The sequence below is a fragment of the Podarcis bocagei genome (genome assembly GCF_964188305.1).
Source record: "Podarcis bocagei genome assembly, chromosome: W".
Taxonomy (NCBI): domain Eukaryota; kingdom Metazoa; phylum Chordata; class Lepidosauria; order Squamata; family Lacertidae; genus Podarcis; species Podarcis bocagei.
The window spans coordinates 95799496-95805495 of NC_138131.1; the positions used below are offsets into that span (position 1 = coordinate 95799496).

The 6000-nt window shown below is 44.8% G+C and overlaps 1 pseudogene across 1 annotated transcript in view; it reads left to right on the forward strand.

The window, feature by feature from the left end:
• Nucleotides 1-322, forward strand: part of LOC308578231 — a 1025155-nt pseudogene extending 1024833 nt beyond the window's left edge. Inside the window, exon 9 of the transcript in view lies at nucleotides 131-322. The product of the transcript in view is annotated as an uncharacterized misc_RNA (transcript). The remainder of the gene's footprint in view (nucleotides 1-130) is intronic.
• Nucleotides 323-6000: the final 5678 nt, after the last annotated feature.

The following is a 6000-nucleotide window of genomic DNA, read 5'->3' on the forward strand; positions in this document are numbered from 1 at the left end:
GTGTCTTTCTTGGGCTGTCAAGTCAAAGGTATGTATATTTGTAACATTGGAACAACTTCAAAGATGTGGCCTCATGTCCCCCACCCCCATGTCATTTCCGTAACCCGGCTTTCTTGAATCCCCTTGCTAAATCAACGTGCTCCACAAGCCGCCTTACGAGCACCCCAAGGACCTGAAAGGCAGTGAGGGCCGGCTCCGCGTTGGCTACATGAGCTCTGACTTTGGGAACCACCCCACCTCCCATCTCATGCAGTGAATCCCAGGCATGCACAATTCGGACAAATTTGAGGTGAGGTGCACAAGAGGGCAGCTGTGTGAGTAGCTCAGGCAGCAGAGCGCTGAGACTCTGAATCTTGGGGTCATGGGTACGAGCCCCACGTTGGGCCAAACGAATGAATACAGCCTAGGACCGCCTCTCCACGGAGGATCTAACAGTCTGCAAATAAAAAAATGTTAGAGGTCCTGGGCTTCAGGGAGATTAGGCTGGCCTCGACCAGGGCCAGGGCCTTTTCAGCCTTGGCCCCGGCCTGGTGGAACTCTCTGCCACAAGAGATCAGGACCCTGTGGGATCTGACATCTTTCTGCAGGGCCTGTAAGATGGAGTTGTTCCGCCGGGCCTTTGGTTCAACCTGACTCCCCTTCTCTTTTTGTGTAAGGACTAGTATGAAAGAGGCCTCCCAGTGTTCTCACAGGCCCATATAAGAGTTGGGCCTGATGAGCGTTTACTGTTCCCAACCCTAATCCTGCGGAAAGCCATCTAATTGGATTTGAATTTGATCCTGGCTTGTTTTCAGGAGGTAATTTCGTTATTGCTTGATTTTATACCAGTGTTACATATTTGGTGTTAGCCTCCTTGAGCCCGGTTTCGGACGGGGAGGGCAGGATACAAATAAAAGTTTTTTTTATTTTTTATTTATTATTATTATTATTATTATTATTATTATTATTATTATTATTATTATTATTATTATTATCATCATCATCATCATCATTATCATTATCCTCTTAATTTGCATCAGCCCTTGGTTGTAGCAATAAAACAACGAGATGATCTGCAAGGAATAGAAATGAAAAATCAATGATATCAAATACATTTGAGGGTTTTGAATCGAGAGTGGACCTTATTCTGACTGCCCCAGCTCAAAACCCGGCCGCCTTTGCCGTCACCTGCTCCTCTTGATCTGCCAAGAGAGGACTCTGGGGTAGTGGTTGGGCAACCCGGAACAGGCAATAAAGGAGGGGTAATCATCTCACGACAAACCTAGACAGCATCTTAAAAAGCAGAGACACCACCTTGCCAACAAGGTCAGTATAGTAAAAGCTATGTTTTCCCAGTAGTGATGTATGGAAGTGAGAGCTGGACCATAAAGAAGGCTGATCGCCGAAGAATTGATGCTTTTGAATTATGATGCTGGAGGAGACTCTTGAGAGTCCCATGGACTGCAAGAAGATCAAACCTATCCATTCTGAAGGAAATCAGCCCAGAGTGCTCACTGGAAGGACACATCCTGAAGCTGAGGCTCCAAGACTTTGGCCACCTCATGAGAAGAGAATCATAGAATCATAGAGTTGGAATAGACCACAAGGGCCATCGAGTCCAACCCCCTGCCAAGCAGGAAACACCATCAGAGCACTCCTGACATATGGTTGTCAAGCCTCTGCTTAAAGACCTCCAAAGTAGGAGACTCCACCACACTCCTTGGAAGCAAATTCCACTGTCGAACAGCTCTTACTGTCAGGAAGTTCTTCCTAATGTTTAGGTGGAATCTTCTTTCTTGTAGTTTGGATCCATTGCTCCGTGTCCGCTTCTCTGGAGCAGCAGAAAACAACCTTTCTCCCTCCTCTATGTGACATCCTTTTATATATTTGAACATGGCTATCATATCACCCCTTAACCTCCTCTTCTCCAGGCTAAACATGCCCAGCTCCCTTAGCCGTTCCTCATAAGGCATCGTTTCCAGGCCTTTGACCATTTTGGTTGCCCTCCTCTGGACACGTTCCAGTTTGTCAGTGTCCTTCTTGAATTGTGGTGCCCAGAACTGGACACAATACTCTAGGTGAGGTCTGACCAGAGCAGAATACAGTGGCACTATTACTTCCCTTGATCTAGATGCTATACTCCTATTGATGCAGCCCAGAATTGCATTGGCTTTTTTAGCTGCTGCGTCACACTGTTGGCTCATGTCAAGTTTATGGTCAACCAAGACTCCTAGATCCTTTTCACATGTACTGCTCTCAAGCCAGGTGTCCCCCATCTTGTTTTTGTGCCTCTCATTTTTTTTGCCCAAGTGTAATACTTTACATTTCTCCCTGTTAAAATTCATCTTGTTTGTTTTTGCCCAGTTCTCTAATCTGTCAAGGTCGTTTTGAAGTGTGATCCTGTCCTCTGGGGTGTTAGCCACCCCTCCCAGTTTGGTGTCATCTGCAAATTTGATCAGGATGCCCTTGAATCCATCATCCAAGTCGTTGATAAAGATGTTGAATAAGACCGGGCCCAAGACAGAACCCTGTGGCACCCCACTAGTCGCTCTTCTCCAGGATGAAGAGGAACCATTGATGAGAACCCTTTGGGTTCGGTCAGTCAGCCAGTTACAAATCCACTGAGTGGTAGCATAGTCAAGACCGCATTTTACCAGCTTCTTTACAAGAATATCATGGGGCACCTTGTCAAATGCCTTGCTGAAATCAAGGTAGGCTACATCCACTGCGTTCCCTTCATCTACCAGGCTTGTAATTCTGTCAAAAAAGGAGATCAGGTTAGTCTGACATGACTTATTTTTCAGAAATCCATGCTGACTATTGGTATCACAGCATTCCTTTCTAGGTGCTCACAGACTGTTTGCTTCATGATCTGCTCCAGAATCTTCCCTGGTATTGATGTCAGACTGACTGGGCGATAATTATTTGGGTCCTCTCTTTTCCCCTTTTTGAAAATGGGGACAACATTTGCCCTCCTCCAGTCTGCCGGGACTTTGCCTGTTCTCCAGGAATTCTCAAAGATGACTGCCAGTGGTTCTGAGATCACATCTGCCAGTTCTTTTAATACTCTTGGATGCAGTTCAGCTGGCCCTGGAGACTTGAATACATCTAAACTAGCCAAGTATTCTTGTACTATCTCCTTAGTTATTCTGGGCTGTGTTTCCTTTGCTGAATCATTTGCTCCAAATTCTTCAGGTCGGGCATTGTTTTCTTTATCGGAGAAGACTGAGGCAAAGAAGGCATTGAGGAGTTCAGCCCTTTCTGTGTCCCCTGTTTGCATTTCACCATCTTCTCCTCTGAGTGACCCCACTGTTTCTTTGTTCTTCCTTTTGCTACGAACATACCCATAAAAGCCTTTTTTGTTGCTTTTAACCTCTCTAGCCAGCCTGAGTTCATTCTGTGCTTTAGCTTTTCTGACTTTGTGTCTACACGTGCTGGCTATTTGTTTGAATTCCTCTTTGGTGGTTTCCCCCCTTTTCCAGTTTTTGTACACATCCTTTTTTAATCTTAACTCAGTTAAAAGTTCTTTAGATAGCCACCCTGGCTTCTTTAGGCACCTTCCATGTTTCAGTCTCATTGGTATTGCCTGACGTTGTGCTTTTACTATCTCCCTCTTAACAAACTCCCAGCCATCATGAACTCCCTTTCCTTTTAGTATTACTGTCCATGGGATCTCACCCAGCATTTCCTGGATTTCCTGGAAAAGACCCTGGTGTTGGGAAAGATGGAGGGCACAAGGAGAAGGGGACAACGGAGGACGAGATGGTGGGACAGTGTTCTCGAAGCTACCAGCATGAGTTGGACCAAACTGCGGGAGGCAGTGGAAGACAGAAGTGCCTGGCATGCTCTGGTCCAGGGGGTCACGAAGAGTTGGACACGACTAAACAACAACACAATCATCTTGGTGATGCAGATCAGGTGCTGGAGAGTCGAAATGGGACGGTGGGAAATTTCCTGATAGCAGTCAAGTTGTTCTGACACTTGAGATCATTTAGGCACTGACAGATTAGACCAGGCATCCCCAGCCGTCGGCCCTTCAGATGTTTTGGACTACAATTCCCATCATCCCTGACCACTGGTCCTGTGAGGTAGGGATCATGGGAGTTGTAGGACAAAAACATCTGGAGGGCCGCAGGTTGGGAATGCCTGGATTAGACTGTTTGCTTGACCAAAATCCAAAGTCAGTATCTGTTGTGGGGATAAGCCACAAGAGGGAAGCTCTTTGGCAAAGATTCCCACATTGCAGGGGGTAAGCCTAGATGAGCCTCGTGGCCCTTTCAAACTCCCTAGTTCTATGATTATATATTAGCAATTGCTTCATCATTGAGGAAAGCTGTGATGGTTCATGCGCTTCGTAAATTCTGGCCTTTTCCTGCGATGTTTGGGAAAGATGGGCTTTGTCTACTGTTTATCGGCCTGTGTTTTGCTGCGCCTCACGTGCTTCCTGCTCAAGTGACCCTCAAATGTATTTTATACAATGGACTTTTTATTTCCATTCTTGATTGATATTTATTACGGCCATTGGCCCGTCACACGACAGTTTCCCACCAACATATATATACTTAAACCTCCAAATTTAAAACAGCTAAAAACTTACAAGAACAGACAAGAACCAAAGCAAAATAAGCAAAAGACCCAACAAAACATACATTACAATAAATTTGCAACATAGACATCGTCTTCTGCTCATAAATTAATAAAAGACATCAGTGGTGATATCACCTAGTTACATCCTAAAACATATATCATGGTTTAAAAGGGTCATCCGAGCCGCACAGGAGTCCGTTTTTCTTCTTTAGGGATAGGACGCTGATCAAGAATCTGGCAACCGTGAGTGATCTTAGGGGATCTTCATCATTTAGTAGATATCTCAGTTTGGCTTCATTCCAATCATCGGCGATTCCCTTTAGATATGGATCAAGAAACTTGCTCCTGGCCGATGAGTGAGAAGCACAATCAAAGATTATGTGATGCAACGATTCCGGTGCCCCACAATTACAATCACATAAGAGCGATATCTGTCCATTGGAAAATCTATTTCTCAGCACGTTCGATGGGAAGGCGTTGAATCTTGCCTTTATAAAGGCATATCTATGAGTCGAAGAAGTTAAGGAATTCAAATAGTTTGGGAGCCTTAAGAGGGGTAATAAACCAAGGTTTTGAGGTGAGCAGGTACCATTGCCCAACACCATTTTCTGCTGCAAGTCCATCTCCTCTAGTTTACAGGTTACTGTTCTTTTAGCTGGAACTATGTCCTGCTCTAGTAATTTAGATGGGGAGATTCCCATTGCCGTAATTTTCAGTTGTAAATTTTTTACCCATGGGCTCTGGAAATCATCTCTCCACATACATTGTATCAAATACAAGTTTGGGAGATTGTGCCATAGAGATAACCAGTGACAGAGTATGTGCTTCCACAGGGCGTTTTCCAGGGATACAATATTAAGTTCCATGTGTAACGCTGTATTACTTACACAGTTGGGCAGTTTCAATATCCCTCTTAAAAACTGATTTTGAATAACCTGTAGGTGAGATAGGTTGACAAAAGTCCCCCAAGTTGAGATGGCATAAGCAATTGTCGGGATCACCTTGGCCTTGAACACTTTCAACGCCGATGGGATGTGGAGGGCTCCATCGGTGAAGAAGAATCGCAAGATCGCCAAGGAGATAGCTTTGGCTCTGTTTGTAACATAAGCTACATGGGCCTTCCATCTAAGGTTATGTTGTAACCAAACTCCCAAGTATTGGAATCTATAAACTGGTTCGATGACTCTCCCATCAATTCTCCAATTATGGAGTTTCCGGCTCTTTGAGAAAACTAGGATCTTAGATTTTCCATAATTAATTGTAAGGGAATTTGTGTTACAATATGATCCAAAAAATTTTAAGGCCCTCCTGAGACCTACTCTAGAAAAGGAGAGGATGACTGCGTCATCCGCATATAGTAACAGAGGGCAACGATAAAGTGCTAGGCGGGGTGCGTGAATCCTTTCTTGAGCCTCTGTTAGGGGAGTCCTCATG